The 20229-nt window shown below is 37.2% G+C and overlaps 1 protein-coding gene across 1 annotated transcript in view; it reads left to right on the top strand.

Annotated features, from left to right (window-relative positions):
- Positions 1-1264: 1264 nt before the first annotated feature.
- nck2a (NCK adaptor protein 2a) overlaps positions 1265-20229 on the top strand; it is a 63976-nt gene continuing 45011 nt past the window's right edge. The window contains exon 1 of the mRNA XM_081369269.1: positions 1265-1542. The gene's annotated coding sequence lies outside the window, so the exon portion shown is untranslated. The remainder of the gene's footprint in view (positions 1543-20229) is intronic.

Genomic DNA, 20229 nt, shown 5'->3' on the forward strand with positions numbered 1-20229 from the left:
AACTGGTTTAAATGATGAATGTGATCATTTGTCCTTGGCCATATCGGACAGCAACTCAACGTTGATTCTTGGCTAATGATCTCATATTTTATGTTTTTTTAAAAGTTGTAGATTTAGTAGCAAATGAGAATCGATAAAATTACTGACTATATTTTTAGACAAAGGTCTTGTTAATAATTTTCAGTTTTGTTCAAGGAAATTAAAGCAACAGTTTTTCAATAACGGAAGAATATGAAAATGTATGGTATTTGGGGTAAAAGGCGCCCCTGCTGTTGGGGCTAAAGGCACAATTATTAACATGTTAATTATTAGCATGATAATAAACAGCTGGCTGACTTTTCCATTTGCTGACATGACATGGTTAGATTCACATGGTAAATATAATTTATTAAGTTGGGTGTCCACCTTAATCACCATATTTATAATGAAACCATCATATTTAAAAATATCATATTAATCATATCATATAATAAAATGTAATATTTATTTGTTACTACTGTAAAGCTATATTAAATTATTATGGGATCTCATTTAATGTTTTCAGAATCTTTACTTTTTAAAATAATGTAGTGTCTGTATTTTTTAAATTTACATTTTAATGACAGTAGCCTATTTATTGGAGAAAAAATAATAATATTATTTAAATAAATCGGAAATAGTACAAACTTTGCTAAAGTGATCTTTAATGAAAGTTTATAAATAAATAAATAAATACATTTATAGCCTAGCCTAAGATTTTTAAACAAACAAACCACTTTTATGATTTATTTTCACACAAAATCTGTTGCTCCATCATTGTTCAGTAAACATTTTTTTTTTCTGCAACCATACACAATGGGATTGAAAAGCACATTTTTCATAAGGTGTGCCTTTATCCCCGTTGTATAGGCTCTCATATGAAATCTTATCTAATGTACAACCATACAGCATGCAGCAGTAGGCTATCATATTTTTTTAAAAAAAATTTTTTTAGGTTCAGGAAAATGGAAATATCAAATTTAAAATCCCAAAATGTAAAATAACTATAAAATATTTGTATAATTGTACTAGTAGGCACATGCATCTTTCACTTTCATTTTAAATGTATTGCAATGTATTGTACGAGGGCACTGCTCTCATTCATGTATTAACTTCCACATGCTTGTAAACTTTACCATACTTCATTAGTATTTAATATACTGTAAATGTTTCAATAATATTTGAGCAGCCCCTCCATTATCATCAGCACCCCCAGAGCTCTCGCGCCTCCCTCTTCGCGCGCGCTGTGCCATGGCAGCGGTGACGTCACCCGTGCATTGACTCGCGCTGCTGGCTGAGAGAGCTAGAGGTTGAACACAGACCGAGGGTTAGAGGGAGAGAGAGAGAGAGAGAGAGAGAGAGAGAGAGAGAGAGAGAGAGAGAGAGAAGCAGCCTGGGCCCACGGACAAAAACTCACCGAAACGGATTTACATTCTCCACGCATCGTCTTACCAACCCAAGTCTGCAAAGAGAGCGTGTTTTTCTGCGTGTCCTAAAGCCCGATCTATCAGGAGTTACTGCAAGGTAAGAAAAAGAAAACACTAACATGTCAACTAGAGTAATAAAGGCTCGCTTAAAGTTGCCTTGGTGTGCTTTCCTAGCTAAAACTGTGTTCAGTAACGCGTCTACATGAATATTGCTTCTATATCGAGGATCGATGTATGTTACAATTCAAAATGAGAAAGAAACAGGAGCACTTTGAGTGATTGTCTCTCTCGCGCTCGTCTTTTGTCTCTACCAGCTCTGTTGCCACAATAGATCCCAACCGCCTCCTTAAAGTTGCTGGATTTGACACATCCGTGTAACAGAGAGTCATCTGTTGATTGATAGTAGCCTACAGTTTAAATGCCGCTTTTGGTTTGTTTTTGTTTTGAGACATCATATTAGAGAAAGAATGAAACGATGGCTGCTGGGAATGTCCATTGTCATTTTCTACATGTTGTGTGCTCGCGCCATGGAGTCATTCCACACTGTAAAACAACAGCTTTCCCTGACATATATATCCAGTGCCTTAAGGGATAATTATCTATATTGTTGTTTATTGTTTAAATATAAATGTAATTCACTGAGGTGAGAGTGCTTTGAATGAATTAGCATGGCAAGAAGTGCACATTAGGCTACTTCTCTGGAAGTGAATGAAACTTGGACCTTGATGTGAAATGTGTTTGTTTTCAATGGTATTTAAAGGGTTTTTCACCCAAAAAATTAAAATTCTGTCATTAAATACTCACCCTCATGTCGTTTCAACCCCGTAAGAATTTCATCGTTCTTTTTCGGGACACAAATGAAGATCTTTGTGGTGAAATCTGAGAGCTTTCTGTCCCTCCATAGACAGCTACGCAACTACCACTTTGACGATTGAAAAAGTTCATAAAGAGATCGTAAAACTAATCCATATGTATTGAGCGGTTTAGTCCAAATTGTCTGAAGAGACACAATCGCTTTATAATGATGAACAAGGCTTTTATTCACATAAACATTCATCAACTTACACATCAGTTGTGGTAAACGGAAGCTCAAGCATGTCCGCTTGACGTGCGAGAACCAATGAGGTTCATTCTCGTGTTACACAGCACGTTTGAACTTCAGCAAGAACCAATGAGGTTCACTCTTGTGCGTCAAGCACGTTCGGTTGAGCTTCTGTGTTCGCTGATCAGTGTTAATATGTGAATAAAAGCCTAGGCTAAATTAAATCTGTCCGTCATATAAATTGATCAAGTCTCTTCAGAAAATTTGGATGACTCTTAGTGACTTTCCCCCCTAATCTTATGAGAACTGTAAACAAAAATGCAACTTAGTGGCATGCTTTAAAATTTGACCTTGTTTCATGTTTTCTATTAGGATTTCTGCCATAGAAATCTCTTGTTTTATTAAAATTGTATGTTTCAATAAACAATGTTACTAAATTTAATTACAGTCACATTCTACTTTGGGATATAGCAGAGGGTTAAAGTTCAGTGAAATCTGCCTATTGGGTTTTGATGAAGTATATGAAGCGGATCCTTAAGTAGGCTACAGGAAAATACACAGTCTCAACAGAGGACATCGCTTGTTAAAAAACTATGATGGCAAATGAAAATGCTAAAAAATAGTTGATTTTACGACACAGTTAAAGGTCATTTGAGAAGTTGGGCCCCCAAATGAAATATTTAGTTAATTTAATACACTGTCTGATTGCTGGAGTTTGTTTAAAAATAGTTTCTTTCATGCACAAAGTAAACATGAAGCATCATGTGATTTAGAGTTGTTGTGGATTTTCTACATTTATGGTCAGGTTCTTGACACTATTCCTTTCCATCTCCCTTTCACAGACTCTCGGTACTTGCATACTTACCAGCATTATGATAATTTAATTTTACACCAGTCAGGATTTCTCCTGCCCGGCTTACTGAGTAAGTGGCTCAAATACTGGGCCACTTTGAAGACAATAATCCTATTTTAATAGTTTCTCAAGAAACATCCTTAGAGGATTGAAAAAGCTTACATGCTTATACTTACTACACAGCAGCGCTGGTACTTGTGCTAATATATTCCCATCACAATCACAAAATTCCAAAACCGTATGCATTTCAACATAATGTTGTATTTCTTGTCTGAGTAGCTGAGTATCGATTTGAATGCATAATATGGAGATTTTCAGTTTCGACTGGTTCAAAGTTTCGCTCTGATCACACCCACTGACGTTTCTTTCACGAGTCGTGATTTGCAGTGTGTTGCCTTGCAGTGACAGGTATGTGGAATCTAAGGCATGACGACTGAACACGGTAGCAACTCTGGTTGCATTTTCTATTACAAAACTCATGTAAGTGTCACGTTGTGTCTGTCATTGCTCAACGAAAGACAACATAATTGAGCTTACGTAATGCATCAGGCACATTCTGCCATAAACAGGGTCCCAAAGGGAAGGAAAACCCCAAAGTGTTAGGACATTTTTGGAACTGTAATTTTCAGGAATGGAAAAATTATTGACATTTATAGATTTTTCTAGAGATAGGCTACACTGTAAACAATTATATGATTAATATGATATGACAACATGTTTTTACATCGCTTTAACTCATCAAAGTAAGTTAAGCAATTCAACTAATTTTTTTTATTTAGTTTAATGTAATTTAGGTTGAAATGACTTAAACATCCAAGTTGATTGTACTTAATTTAAGGCAGCAATTATTTTTATTTTTTTACAGTGTAATTTTTTTTTTAACCATTTAGTACTACTAAACAAATGTAAAAGGCTTAGAAAATCATTGCTTAGCCTATATACCTTGGGAATTTTTCTATTTAAAAATCTAATACAATACTGTGATCACAGTGTTCTCCTTTTATCTATGTGACCAAAGGAGGGAATTTGAATAGTCTTTTAGTGCTGAAATGGTCTAAAAATATCCCAAGTGCTCTTTTTTTTTTTACTGATCTCATTTACAAATGTGCTGTTTTCTGGACCGAGGCTCTGGAATGTGCTGTGCACACGGTACTCTCTCAGTACCAGCCACCAGTCTCCAAACAAAAGACTGTTTAGTCAAAGCGTTTCCCTCCATCTGAGCTTTGCCATTTATTTAGTACATGGGCATAGCTTTCGGTGTAAGTTCATATGTCCACCGTCTCCGACTTATGGAGCGCACCATCATTTCTGCTGTTTTTTTTTTTTTTTTTGTGCATGTTATTGAGTTACAGTCTGTAAAAGCAAGATATCTATTAGTGCTGTCAGCCCTTGTTCACAAATGATGTACTTGTGATTTACAAATGAATCAGTCAATTAGAGACAAGCTTGGTTTTGCAGTTCCAGACATGATTTGTTTGAAATTATAGTTTGTGCTTGTTGGTAATTGCGTTCGGCATAGAAATCTTGCAAGGCAAGTGTTTTTTCTGCGTCTCTCAGCTGGCTTATGCCAACGTCTCCGCAACTGGCTCCCTCAGAACTTTGACCTAAATGTACTTTAACTTTTCTATAAAAGGCTGTAATTATAGTGTTTATGGATTTGGCAGAGTCTTGCAAGTATTCAGCGTGGCCGCAGATAGTTTGTGGTTTAGTATTTTGTAAATGTATTGATTTATCACATACTGGTGGTTAAGGCTACCCGTTTCCCCTTGCTGGGTGGATGTCCGCTAAAATGTTGTCAGTTTATATAGTAAATGTTCATGGCACACATTTTTTTTGTGAAATTGTGACCCTGTTTAAACCCTCTATCTAAAGCTGTTGAATGGATCTGGATGGTATGAATAAAAATCCCACTTGTCATTGTCTCCATAAATTTAGATTGTGGAAATCGTGTTGGGAGGGAAAGGCTCGCATCTGCAACATCACGTCACAGCAGAGTTTGTGGTTTGGAGCTGGAAATTGCTTTTTTTGTGACGTGCCGTTCTACAGCAAATTTTAATCTTTCCCAAAATAAGAGCCTTCATAAAAGAGAGAGAAGGCCCAGATTGCAAGCTCCAGAGACAGACGTCCCGTCTAATAAAACGCACAGATGAAGGTTAAAGGTCAGGCTGGGGTTTTGTTATTTTTACCATAATCATTTGTAATCTCAAGCGGGCATTATGCATGCAGCTGATTTAGCAATGATGGAACTGAATTGGTCGGCTTGCCTCTGGTAAGAAAGAGGATTTAGGCTATCCTGCGCATCACAAGCGCTCCTACAATGTGTCATTCCTCTGCTTGAATGGGATTGAAAGGCTGTATTATATTTTTTCTTTCTTTAGCACGGGTTTTTATAGGTCATATGTGTAGGCTAAAGAGATTTGACTGTGAAAACGATCATCCACCACTATTCCAGACTGTTCCTCTAAATCTGCAAAAAAAAACTCCCTTTTTTCCACATGGAATATTCAGTGCATGCAAAGCCACTATGAAAGATGACAGTTTGTGAAGAAGATCTCATCTAGGGATGAATTTTCAACAATCTCACAGATAAACATAAATATTTTACGAGATGGCGAATTGGCGATATGAATTTGTACATTGAAAACCGTACGAAAACATTCGATTTTTCGGAAAAGAGCATGAAGGTCCACCCCTGAACATATCCGTCACTGAGTCATAAGCGAATCGTATGAATAAGATTGTACAAATTCATACGAATTAGCCACCAATGCGCCAAAACGTAAAATAGTTACACATTGCCATTAGATTGTGTTGGGTGATTTTAGAGCATTTAAACTGTGTTTGCTCGCATGTAAGATTTTAAATTTGACAAGTCTCAACAAAAGACAAATGTGATTGCTCAGGATCTTCAGGCGTTTTGTGCGTTTGCACAAAAGCCTCATTTAGCTTTGTTTTCCATGCAGACTTTGTTTGTGTCGGTTGCAATCTGGGTGTTCAGTGCTGCTGCGGTGGCATCCAATTAGAAAGGGCAATTTATTTAACGAGGGCATTGTTTTGTTAATTGTGTTTTCATTAAGGGATTGAGGTTTGTTGACCATGGGGAACGTTCTTATGAGTAACTATTAGCAGTTGAGGAGATTTTTACTGAGGAGCTGTACATAGTGTGAAAACTCACTGGAAAATTGAACTAGACTTTGTCCCTTGGCTGAACCTTTTCCTTTCACAAGCTTTCCAGGGACTATCTCAGACTTGTATAGCGGCATAGAGCATCTTTCTCTTTATGGCTTTGTTCTGTCTTTGCTGGATTGCAGTCCTGGCTGCTTCTTCCATCTATCCTCTTATCACTCTTTTTTTCTGTCAGACCTCCTGTAGACAGAATTATGACTTCCCAGTTGGGGTGTAACGATACCCTCATGTCACGATTCGATACATATCACGATAGTGAACTCATGATATGATATTATTGCAATACTCCAAGACATTTGGACATACTGTTGATTAAAATGCTAAATTTGGTATTACATTGTGGGTGTAAATGAATAGGCTTGGACTTAGTACTGGTAACCCAATTCACAGGACAATGGAGACACCAGAATTAAAATATTCATGATTCTAAAGCTGAAAATACAGAATTATTTTAGACGAATATGCTTGAACTCGAACACTGACTAGTGACTAGATATATTTAAAATAATGTTGGCCACTTTTTACTGGTATCATTAGACATTTGGCATTATCAGGACCCACAAATACTCCCCCATTGAATATTATACACTATTTCAAATTATATATAGTAGTTTAATGTAGTACTGACACTAAAACTCTGTAATAAACTAATTAAAAAAGTAATTTTTATTTTGGGAGAACTATACATAGTACATATTGTCACTATCCACAATACTGTTGCATTTTTGTATTGCGATATATTGTGACACGATATATTGTTGTTACACCCCTACTTGCCAGCACAAAGTTTGGCAGGCTATTTGACTGACATGTAAAGCAGCCAAGCACTGTTCGTTTTAGCATCGATATCGTGATGTGTGCATCCGTGATAGTTACATCACAGGGTGTACGATGTACGAAGTATAGATCGTAGTTGATCTGTGATCCGGACGGACCAGCACCATGGTTTGAAACGCACATGATTCACAGATTAATTGTGAAGTTTATCATTTGGAAGTGTTTTAGGTCCTGTCAGTTTAAACATTCAAGCAATTTTTAACCATTTGAGCTCTGGAAGATGCGAAAGAGAACTCAATTTGGAAGTCGCACACTGTTTTCTGTGCACACACATAGAGCCGCATACACCGAATTCCATTCTCTTCCATGTCTATTTGTGCTTTAATGTATTTACAAAATCAGCATCATATCAATGACAGTTTTGTTACCTGCAAGATTGATTAACTTCTCAGCCAACCTTGTTAGATCCTGCGATCTTTGTAAGGGCTTTCCAGTAGGTCGGCAATCTGTGGGCATAGAGATGCTTTATCATGTCACTCCATCAGCTGCTCCAGCAAGGTGATTGTGTTTTCTTGTAGCAGATATCAGACCTAATCTTCCTTATGAAAGGTTCAGTCATCTGTCTGTGTAATACAAATGCTCTCTCTCTTACACACACACATCTTCTTAAAAAGAGCACAGATGCATCCCTTCTGAACATGATCAGACACAATAGATTCAGCCCTTCTCTTTAGCACCCTATTGCCATGCACACTGAACTGATCATTAATTCATTTTCCAGTCATAAACACCCTGTGAAGGGTTTCTTGGGCTGCAATTAAGGGTCGCCTGCTCTTAACTGCATGGCTGGTTTTGAATTTCCTCAGTGAAATGGCCATTCTGGACTGGACAGGGCAGGAGTGTGAAATTCGACACCGCCTCTAAGTGCTTCATTGCAGCTCGGAGTGAGCAGCAGATTTGGGCCCTGCTTGCCCCACTCCCCTGCTGATTCAGAGCCTTCTCCAGCTCTCCCCCTCGCTCAGACAGGACAGAGCAGAACGCAGGCTCAGGTGTAGCTAGAAGTCATGGGAATTTGAAGAAGATGGCTCTTGGGTAACTGCATGTTTAAAAGTATAGTTTACACAAACATGAAAGTTCTATCATCATTTGAGGCCTTGAGACGAAGAACCATATAAGTCCATATTTTCACATTTTGAATAATTACATTTTTTTAATTTGGACTGTGAACATTATATTATATATTTTTATTTTACTTGAAGATAGACAACAAAAGCTTTCCAGTTCTAATGAGATAAGATTTTTCAGTGTCAATCTTAAAAATAAAAAGTTTGAGTAATTTACATTTCTGGAATGTGGAAGAACGGTATATGTCCAGTTAATGTGGAATAACAGTATAAGTCCAATTCATCATCACTTTAAACCACTGGAGATCTTATTCCTTTATCTTAGTTTTAATACAGTAACTCTTCTTTTTTTTGCAGAGGTTTTGCCTATTAATGTTCGCAGCGGACATGAAAGCAACCGGCGTCTCCATTTTTCCTTAGTGGATATAAACATTTTTTCCGCTTGAGACTATTTTAAAGTTTAAAATACAGAGTATTGGTCGCACAAATGAAGTTTCAGCAATATCAAAGCTCATTCGGTTCCTGTATGTCACGTTACTAAAGACAACGCACAAGAAGATGACATTCATTGGACTTACATTGCGATCTTGGCCACCTGAGAGTGAATGTATGCAACAGGAAGTAAGTGCGCTACTGTTCCAGGTCTAAAACAATCCCAAAGCTCACTGCCCTAAATGAACATTACAGTAAATCCACACTATCTATGGCTTTGGAGCATTATTTTTTTATATTATACATTATTTATAATTTATGATTTTATTGGTGCAGAGATAAGTATGTGTTGTGTATTTTGTAAAATACTGCTTTTAATGAACAGACAACAGACAATTAGAAGTATTGGTTTTTAAATAACTTGGGTTATTTATACATTTGTAAATCTGTATTTTTATCTGAGGGCCTAGAGGGCCCTGACGGTTCCCCTCTGCACATTCTTCAAAATTTATTCATTTGTGTTTTCGTGTTGTATTCTTGTGCAATAAACTCGTCTGAATTTTGTTAATGATCACAGAATTTACATTTTTGGCTGAACTATCTCTTTAACATTTCAATCAGTAGGTTAAGCAGCAGAAATTCCTGTATGTTGAGTGTTTTAGCAGCTAGCCAAGAACATGGGTAGTTCTTGTTGAAACACACCGCGTTCCAAATTATTATGCAAATGATATTTTACACTGATTTTCCTAAATAGTCGATGCAAATGACAGTCAGTATAATTTTCAAGTCACCTACCGTTAGGGTAGCCTTTTAGCCGAATTTCAAACCACCCAACGAAAGCAGTATTTATTTATTATTTTTTTTTTTTTTCAAAAATTGGGCTGAACGATACATCGAATTTTCATCGTCATCGCGATGAACACATCGCAACAGACAGCCCGACACGATGAATAACACCTGGTTCAGATTACAAGATTTTTGTGTCTGTTACGATAGTCACGGTGTCAGATTACCCGATTTTGACTCCTAAAATCTTGTCGTGTCATGGACAAGAAACATGTCAGACTACACGTTGCTTTCCGACCAGTCATCGCGTGCCGTCACACGCACACATTCACTCGCACACACACACACACACTCACACACTGTCCCTCGCTCGCTCGCTCACTCACTCGCGCTAAATAGTAATCCAGGCTGGTAATAAACGTTTGACCTATCACGCAAATAACCTATTAAAGCACTAAGACATGGGAACAGTATATTCTATTTTACAATGTCTATTTAAAAAAAAAAAAAATAAAATTCAGGAATTGTTGTTAGCTATAGCTAACATTCACATTTGAATATTTATCGCAAGTCATATCGTCATCGCAATATTAAACAATGTTATCGCACATCGCAGCTTTTCCTCATATCGTGCAGCCCTACTCAAAATGCACTGTTCCAAATTATTATGCACAACAGAGTTTGTAAACATTTTATTGGTCTAAAGAACTGAAAATGGTAATTTGTTGAATTGGCAGCATTGGGAGGTCATATTTACTGAAATCAAAAGCTATTTCAATCAAACACATCTTAACAGGGCAAGTTACATGTTAACATAGGGCCCCTTCTTTGATATCACCTTCACAAATCTTGCATCCATTGAACTTGTGAGTTTATAGAGAGTTTCTGCTTGAATTTCTTTGCAGGATGTCAGAATAGCCTCCCAGAGCTGCTGTTCTGATGCAAACTGCCTCCAACCCTCATAGATGTTTTGCTTAAAGATGCTCCAGAGGTTCTCAATAGGGTTGAGGTCAGGGGAGGATGGGGGCCACACCATGAGTTTCTCTCCTTTTATGCCCATAGCAGCCAATGACACAGAGGGTATTCTTTACAGCATGAGATGGTGCATTCTCATGCATGAAGATGATTTTGCTACGGAAGGCACAGTTACTTTGCCGAGGTCATTTTCACACCTTCAGGTGACTCCGCCACCTCCTTGCTGACTTTGCAGCCTTATTGGGACATGGTGGACATCCACCAACCATCCACCACTCCATCCATCTGGACAATCCAGGGTTGCAAGGCACTCATCAATAAATAAGACTGTTTGAAAATTAGTCTTCATGTATTTCTGGGCCCACTGCAACCATTTCTGCTTGTGAGCATTGGTTAGGGGTGGCCGAATAGTAGGTTTATGCACAACTGCAAGTCCCTGGAGGATCCTACACCTTGAGGTTTGCGGGACTCCAGAGGCACCAGCAGCTTCAAATACCTGTTTGTTGCTTTGTAATGGCATTTTAGCAGCTGCTCTCTTAATCCGATGAATTTGTCTGGCAGTAACCTTCCTCATTATGCCTTTATCTGCACGAACCCGTCTGTGCCCTGAATCAGCCACAAATCTCTTCACAGTACGATGATCACGCTTACGTTTCCGTGAAATATCTAATGTTTTCATACCTTGTTCAAGGCATTGCACTATATGATACATTTCCGCAGCAGAGAGATCATTTTTCTTTCCCATATTGCTTGAAACCTGTGGCCTGCTTAATAATGTGGAACATCCTTCTTAAGTAGTTTTTCTTTAATTGGGTTCACCTGCCAAACTAATTATCTTAAGTGTCTGAGATTGATTTCAGTGATCCAAAGAGCCCGGAGACACAATACCATCCATGAGTTTGATTAAAAAACAAAATATTGAATGTTTATGACACTTAATTCCAATTTGCATAATATTTTGCAAAATCAGACAATTTGCGCAGTGTAAATGTGCTGACCAATGCCAGATGTTGGAGACAGTGAGGTTAATTGTCTGTGAGTAGGTGACCAGACGCTGTTTGTGGATATCTGGGACTGCTTCAGTGCTCCACAGCCCAAGGCCTGACGATTCACAGTCAGCCTCTCAGAGAAAGATAATGACAACAGATTTGTGCTGTCAACCACATAGAAGAAGAGACAGGAGATTGAGCTAGAGGGAGGGTGAGAGATAGAAGGAAAGGAGGAAGAAAGAGAGAGGAAGAACAGAGGAGTTCACATGAGAAATTCACTACCAGAACAAAGATGCTATGTACCAGTGGAAAGTTGAGCGTTCACTGTCAAGTCTGATTCTGTTTGTGCAGTGTTTGCTGCTTTTTGTCAGAGGGTTTGTTTGGAGCAGCGTTGGTGGCTGTTGCTCCACTTAATTTAATTAACTTGGTTTTCTGCTTGTTTGAGTCTAGTTGTGTCTAAGTGTTTGGCATCTCTAAATAAACAGTTGTGCTTTTCACTGTGTTTGTTGCTGAGGTCCATGACCCGATGTGAGATCCACCAATCAGTGAGTTTCCCAAATCTCTCAATCAAATGTTTGATTGGTTAAAATTAATGGAGAGTATCTCACGTTTTTCCTCGGATGCTTGGCCGCTTATTATCAATGTTAAAAAAAGAGTTGTGCTGCTTAATATTTTTGTGGAAACCCTGATACAAGTTTCAGGTTTTGGTTTAAATAGAAAGTTCAAAAGAAAAGCATTTGCTTGTAACATTATAAATGCCTTTACTGTTACTTTTGATTAATTTAATGCGTCCACTGAATAAAAGTATTAATTTATTAAATTAAATCTTACTGGCCAGTGGCCACACATTTTCTCTTGTTTTCTTTTTTTGGTAAAACATTTTAAAACATGTAAAATGCCACATTGAACTTCCATGAACCTTTCTGAGTGATGACAAATCTTTAAAACAGACAGTCTATTAATACTGTGAAATGGAAAGAAAAATATTTCATTTATGGCACTTTCATGCTCGTAAATTATGAGAGAAGGAGCAGGTATGGAACTGGCCCATCCACATGTTTAACTTGTATTGTTAGTAAAATAATTAATACATCATTAATATCTAATATCTTGCTCTATACACACTCATAAACACACTCATACATGTTAAGAAAGCCGTAGCAAACATTGTGAGGATAACTGAATCCCTTCTCGGAAGGCAGAGTACATACACCATAATGTGAATTTGATACCCGGAGTCTTTCCTTATCTCCCCTTTTCTCTCAGTTCAGGGAACGGATGTAGAGTAGGACGTGTTAAGCTGTGTTTACATCAAGAGTTACGTGATCCTATGTATTCTCCATCTCCGGACCTGTTCTCTCGCATAAGTGAACTCTGAACATGGGTGAGGTTTCTGTGAAATTTCTCCTCTAGTAGTTCTTTTGTAAGACAATACAGCTTGAACTCTTACCCAATTTCTTGGAAACTGTGATAGGGCCTGATAGACAATCCTATTATCTCTTCTTTTATCTTACTTTCTCTCTTCTTTTCCCCCTCAGGGTTTTTTTTCTCTCTCCACAGTTCCCCCCTTTTACCATACCTCTATTTCTTCTCTGAGTCTGTCATAATCTTTTAGGTTCACTCATGGTTGGAGACGGTGCTTTTTAAGCCTTAAGATTGTGACTCCAACAATAGAATAGATGTACAATTTTTTAGATTATTTTCAATGCCTCTGATCCTCTATTTAGTTTAGTTGACTGCTCAGGCTTTGACTATTGGCATGAAGTCCAGTCCACTTTGCAGCTTATTCTGCAAAATCACCAAGTTAGACTAAACCACAGTTGCCTTTGACTTCATGCTCTTAATGGGGCAGGGAAATCTGCACTGTTAAAAATTATCATGATTTTAATGTTAAAAGACTTTAAAAATTATACGGTAAAAACCTATTAATTGGTGAACATTAAGTTTCCTTACTATATACAGTGAACAACTATAATGAATCTAACAGGACATTTCAAGTAAGTTTAAAAGACGTTGTACTGTAAACAGTTTTTGGAAATGAAAATCTTCGTCTCAAAATTTCCAGTGAAAAGCCTTAAACTGTGTTCCCAGAATTCCCTGTGTGACACTACACATTTTATGTTTTTCTTTTCATTTAAATAATTGCTTCATCCTATATTTTTCTTAACACTTATTTATATTAGGGGCCCTATTTTAACGATCTGAAATGCAAATATCAAGCTTGAAGTAACGCAAGTAACTTTGTGGGCGGGTCTTGGGCGCTGTTGCTATTATACCGGCGGGATAAATGACTCTTGCGCCCGACGCAAATCTAAAATGGGCTGGTCTGAACTAAAGTAGCTTCATTATTCATAGGTGTGGTTTGGGTGTAACGTGAAATAAACCAATCAGAGCGTCATCTCAAATTCCCTTTAAAAGCAGGCGCGCTTGTTCCATGGCGGATTGCTATTATAACGGCGGATTTGCCAGGAGCACGCCAGGAACGGTTCACAGCCAAGGAGACCGGCATTCTCGTCAGGGCCGTAAAAGACAGAGAAGTGACACTGTTTGCGGGGTTGGGAGAAACCCGCCCAAATTAGCTTCGGGTAAACAGGCGTATAATAATTTGGGTAAATGTGTAAGCTAGATTTATGCCTATTTTTTCACATTTTCATGGACACCACAATGATTTCCCTCGTGTGTTAACATTTTTCCTTGTAATAATGTATGGTTTTCTAAAAATGAGAACTGCTGCGTCTGTGTAGGTGAGAGAAGCAAAATGTATGCGTGTTGTGCACATGCTACATTGATTATGGCCAAGTATGCGCCCTTAAAATAGCATATGAATAACATGCGCAACGCGCCACTGACTTTAGACTAGGTTTTTCCTGGTCAGTGGCGGAATTGTTTTCTGAAACTGCAAAATAGCACCATGGAACGTTTGCACTGGAACACGCCTCCACTTTTCGCTGAACCGCCCCCGGGAGCGCAAGTTCATTTCCTAATTTACCGACGTGCGTCTGTGGAGGGAAAAGTCCGCTGTGCGCGGGTGCAAAATAGGAATGATACATGCGTCGGTGTACAAAGTCAGTTGCGCTGGGTGCAAGATAGGGCCCTTGTGTTTATGTTACATCTTAGGCTATGTTATTGAATGAATGTTTATTGCATTATTTTAGTGTTATGTGTAGGAATGCACCGATATGAAAATTTTCTCAGATACGATAATTCTTTATATTTGAAAGCAGATAACTGATATATTGGCCGATCAATCTAAGTCCAAATTTTTATATACATGCATTTTGAGAGCCTGATTACAAAAAAAGTCTCATTATTAAAAGCCACATCCCAAGCACACAGTTATAATGTTCTTATTATAATTTTATGTAGCCTATATGACAGACTTAACTGTTGCACTTAACTGTATTTTCCTTTTTTGAAGTGATTCCATTCCAATCATATTTCAAGCAGTTCAAATAATGCGACCTGAAGTGTCAGCTGAAGGAAAAAAATCCATAGTCAGCTTTAATATATCGGCCAAATTCTCTTATCGGGCTAATAAAAATATGGTGGCTGATATATCGTGCATCTTTAGTGCTACCATGACTGTTTTGTATTTGTGTGCATCTTTTATATTTTAATATTTACATCAGATTGTTGAAAAGCTACTTGTGATAAACTTTGATTCATCGTGTGGCTTTCTCGTTACCACCTGTTTTCATTGTGGTTGTCAGTATATTATATAGGCCTAAATAAATTCACTTTAATTTAAGTTCAATTTGTAAACCTAAATTGCTACATTCACAGGTGCCTTTTTTACCGTACATTTCAGAGATTGTTCAAACAAACTCTGAATATTATTGATGGACTGTGTGCGGGTCCGTAAGAATGTCTGGTGATTATCTGTGTCTGATCTAAGTTAAACTGTTAAGACTGTTTTTCGTGGTCTGTGTCCCAGAGGTGGATCCCATCAGCCCACCGCTTTTTGAAAGTACCCCTGCATTGTGTCCACTGGCCTTGCTCTGGTTGTGTCGCAGTGTGAATTGCATGTCGGCTGAGTGTGCAAAACGCTCCTCCTTTATTCACGAAGGGGAGAGATAGTCCCAAAGAGAAAGAGAACACACACGCTTTCCCTCTCTCGGCCCTCTTTGGTGGAAACACGTGAAAGTATTTGCTGATGAAGCTATGGTGTGTGTTTGTTGGACGGATGCCACGGGTGCTTGGGCCATTGACTCTAGGCATGGGTCAGCCGACTAGTTGTCGTCCATCAACCGGTCGCCTAAGAGGATAACAGAGATTTGTGTCTTTTAGTTTTTAGACCTTTATCATGGTATAAAAACTCTGAAAGCCATCAAAGGACCACTTTTGTAACCGATTCACCGAAATAAAACTATTTCAATTGATATCATAGAGAGGATCCCTGCAGAGTGCAGACCCAATTGAAGTGTCTTAAAACATCAGGTCATTTGACAGCTATATGATTTCAGGTTGTTAAGTGTCATGTGGTGCAAATTATAAAAATGTAATAAATGTATGAATAAATAATTCATAAATACTTTTTACCTGGAAAATGATACAATATCATTCAAAAGTTTGTGGTTCGTAAATAAATTAGGCTAGTACATTTATTCAGCGGGGACATGTTAAATTAAAGTGAAATAAAGACTTTTATTATGATTAGTGCTGTCAATCGATGAACTATTCACATATTTTTCTGTCATTAATCGTGAATAATCGCACCTAACATTAAAGTTTTATTTTTTATATATATTTTTATATTGTAATTTCACATTTAATCTCAAAGCAACATAAAGACATTAGCATATATTTTTAATATTTGTTTAATGGCATCTTTTTGTGAAAGAAGGCATCTCCGATATCAATACTGCTACTGATGTCTCTATGAAATATAATTTTTCTCAATTTTAGCCATTAATTATAGCCATTCAGCATTACAGTATAATTTAAAGCTATTCATTAGGCTTTAAAAATAAATAACTAATTTAAGTGAACATAATAACAATCTTCACATAAACCCATTATAATAAATGCCACATTTACATGCCCTTCAATATATCAGGGATCACATTTTTTTTTATTGGCCCAGTCAGACTGTTTCAGATTTTTACTTGGCCTGTCAAAATGCACAAAAAGTTATTGGTTTTGTTGTTTTTGCCCCATGTAACCTTGTAAAAAGTGCTTTAAGATTTTGAGGTAGGTCTAACATGATATACATACATTTTATAACGTTATCAAACACTTATAAATTATAAATTTCTTATTAAAGCTACAAAAGTTATTCAGTCTAGAACAGTGAATGATTTTCTCTTTCGTTTGTTCTTTGATTATCCTTAATGTTAAACCATTCCACACATGACCACGTCGGATCATAGCATCAGAGCATCTGATACACATTAACTCTAAATTACGTTCATTTAAAACTTCATTTAACTCATTTAACTGTGCTTGCGATGATACTCAACAAAACGGGCATTGTGGCATAATTTTTAGTTTTTGTCCGCTAAAGCGCTGTCTGAAGCAGCTTTCTATGTGCGTGAGTCGTGTGCGAGTCGTGTGTGTGTCACTCAGACAGAAGAATCACAGACGCACGTCAGTACAGCACTGAGTTCTCTTTTTTTGTCTTGTCGCATGTGAATGGTTTAAAAGCGTTTGCTTGAATAAGAGCGTGATCATATAATGCAGCGCTAGTCAAAGGATGATGGGAAAAAAATTAATCGCATGCGTTACGTAACACGTTCATTTTGACAGCACTAATTACAATACAAAAGATTTATATTAAATGCATTATCACAGTCTCCATACAAATATTAAGCAGCACAACTGTTTTAACTTTATATTTATGTTTTTCTTGAGCACCAAATCAGCATGTTAGAATGATTTCTGAAGGACCATGTGACACCGAAGACTGGAGAAATGATGCTGAAATTCAGCTTTGCCATCACAGGAATAAATTATAGTTTAAAATATATTAAATTAGAAAACAGTTTGTATATTCTAAGTAGCAACAGTAGTTTGTATATTCTAATATTATTTCACAATATTAATGTTTTACTGTATTTTTGATCAAATAAATGCAGCTTTGGTGAGCACTAGAGATTTCATTCAAACACATTTAAAAAAATGTTTTGTAAAAAATCTGCACACATATAATCAAGATATAAGGAAAATATCTTATTACTTTTTACTTAAAAGTTTCACCACATTACATTTTCACATTAGTTTTGTTTAAAGCTATAAGTTTTTAAAAACCATATGAACCCAATATGAATGCAAAGATAACTATTTATAATAATTTAAATTTTTTTTTTTTAAAGAATACTTTTCTTTATCATGTGTACTCTTGGATGTCACTGACCGTGTAGTTTTGCACATCCATAATTGCTTCAGACTCTGGCCTTGCTTTCTGCCTCAAATGGAGAATCCAGCTTGTGTCGTTGTTGGTGGGAATTTTCCTTGATTTTCTACAAGGGGAAAAAGGCATGCATCAGTGCTTTTTTTTTAGATTTATGATGAGAAGGTTTCCTGTGGTGTTTTTAGATGTGTTTTCAGACAGCTTTGAATCGCAGTTCTAGCCTTGGAGATTAAACACCACAGCATCAGTTGGCAAAACCTGGAACTGTTCAGCTGTGAATGTGAGTATGGGCCACAGCTTTGATGGATGTAACAGATTGGATGCCGAGGGGTTAATCTCTGTAAACCTCAGTGCAGTAAGTATAAATGAGAATGGAAAAAATGAGTATGAATGGCAGAGAGACAAGCGACAGGAACGACCTGACCTGAACCTTCACTGCGGAGACGAGATTCTTGGGCTGCTGCCATCTCTCCTGTTTGTTTTGTATGACTGGAGCCGGAGTGGTGTGGTATGTTAGCATATTATTTATTTGTACATGTGCTCACACATACTCGGTTTCAGATTTGAGAGCTTAACAAAACAAACTCAGTCAAATTACTCATAACTATTAGCATTGTGTTAAGGGTGTGGACAAGCACAGGTTAATGAGTAAAGCTTTTACGGCCTATGTACACTCAGGGCCCTATTTTAACGATCTGAAACGCAAGTATCAAACACGAAACGCAAGTAGTGTAGTTTAGTGTGGTAGTAGTGTGGGCGGATCTCGCAAATCTAAAATAGGTTGGTCTGAAGCTACATTACTCATAGGTGTGGTTTGGGCGTAACGTGAAATAAACCAATCAGAGCATCAATCTCACATTCCCTTTAAAAGCAGGCGCGCTTGTTCCATGGCGGATTGCTATTATAACGGCGGATTTGCCAGGCACACACCAGGAGCGGTTCACAGCCGAAGAGACAGACGTTCTCGTCAGGGCCGTAAAACACAGAGAAGTGACACTGTATGGGGATGGAGAAGCCCACCCAAATTAGCTTCGGTTAAACAGGCGTATAAAAATGTGGGTAAATGTGTAAGCTAGATTTATACCTATTTTTTCACATCTTCATGGACACCACAGATTTCCCTTGTGTGATAATATTTTTCCTTGTAATTATGTATGGTTTGCAAAAAATGGAACTGCTGCGTCTGTGTAGAGTAGAGAAGCAAAGTGTATGCGCGTATTGCACACGCTACATTATGGCATTAGTCAATAGTCAACCATATTTTACACATTATTTCTAGTGTGCCTGCCATCCAGTAATTGCAATAAGCTTTTGACTTCATTACTTTTGATATGAAACGGTTTCAGCTTGAATGTTGTTTTCACACACTTTAATGTGGCTTGACAGATCACCGTATCTCTTTATATTTACTACAAGTTAAGAAATAAACATGAATGAACATCACAAGGTACGTTGAAAGAAACAGTACCACTAACTGAAATGTATCATGTCTCATCATAATTAGGGCTGGGTTAAAAATATCAAATTCCCGATTTTAATCGATTCTCATTTTGAAGAGTCGAAATTGATTCTTAAATCTCAAGATTCTGATATGAAACAAAGTCTCAGCTTTCGAATTTTGTCAATTTTATTACAAAATTCAAACAATAAGTGCCGTTTAGCGCTGTTTAATGTGGTGTGATAGATCGCATACAGTATAGCGCCTCAGTTCAAGAGAAGCGGAAGGAACTGATCATTTCCTCCGCTTTAATACTAGTTACAGCATAAAATAAACATGAATGAACATCAGAAGGCACGTTGAAAGGTATAGTACAACTTACTGAAATCAGTAGCATGTCTCATGTAATCGCTTAATCAGTGTTTCAATCGCAGAGACACGTCAATAAAACAGCTTAATCAATGTCACATAATCTAACATTTACCTAAGGGAGCATAAGCAATATGACATCATATTGCTCAAAAAGTCCAAAGGGCTTGATTATTGAGAGTGTTTAGACTTTTTGAGGATAAAAAAAAAAAAAACATTAACCTTTAAACTGTTAGTCACATATTCATTATTTCATGTGTGTTTGAATAAATCTGTCATGGAAACAAGTTTTTAGTACAGACACTATTTAAATGATTTTGTTTCAACAGCATAGTGGAGTAGAAACATCATTATGTCATAATGATAATATCATTAATATCATATTATCATATTATATCATATTATCATAATTGATAATCCTGTCAATTATGATGACAGGATCACAGATCATGATGATAGGACTA

This window comes from Scardinius erythrophthalmus (genome assembly GCF_964197995.2).
Source record: "Scardinius erythrophthalmus genome assembly, chromosome: 6".
Lineage (NCBI taxonomy): Eukaryota > Metazoa > Chordata > Actinopteri > Cypriniformes > Leuciscidae > Scardinius > Scardinius erythrophthalmus.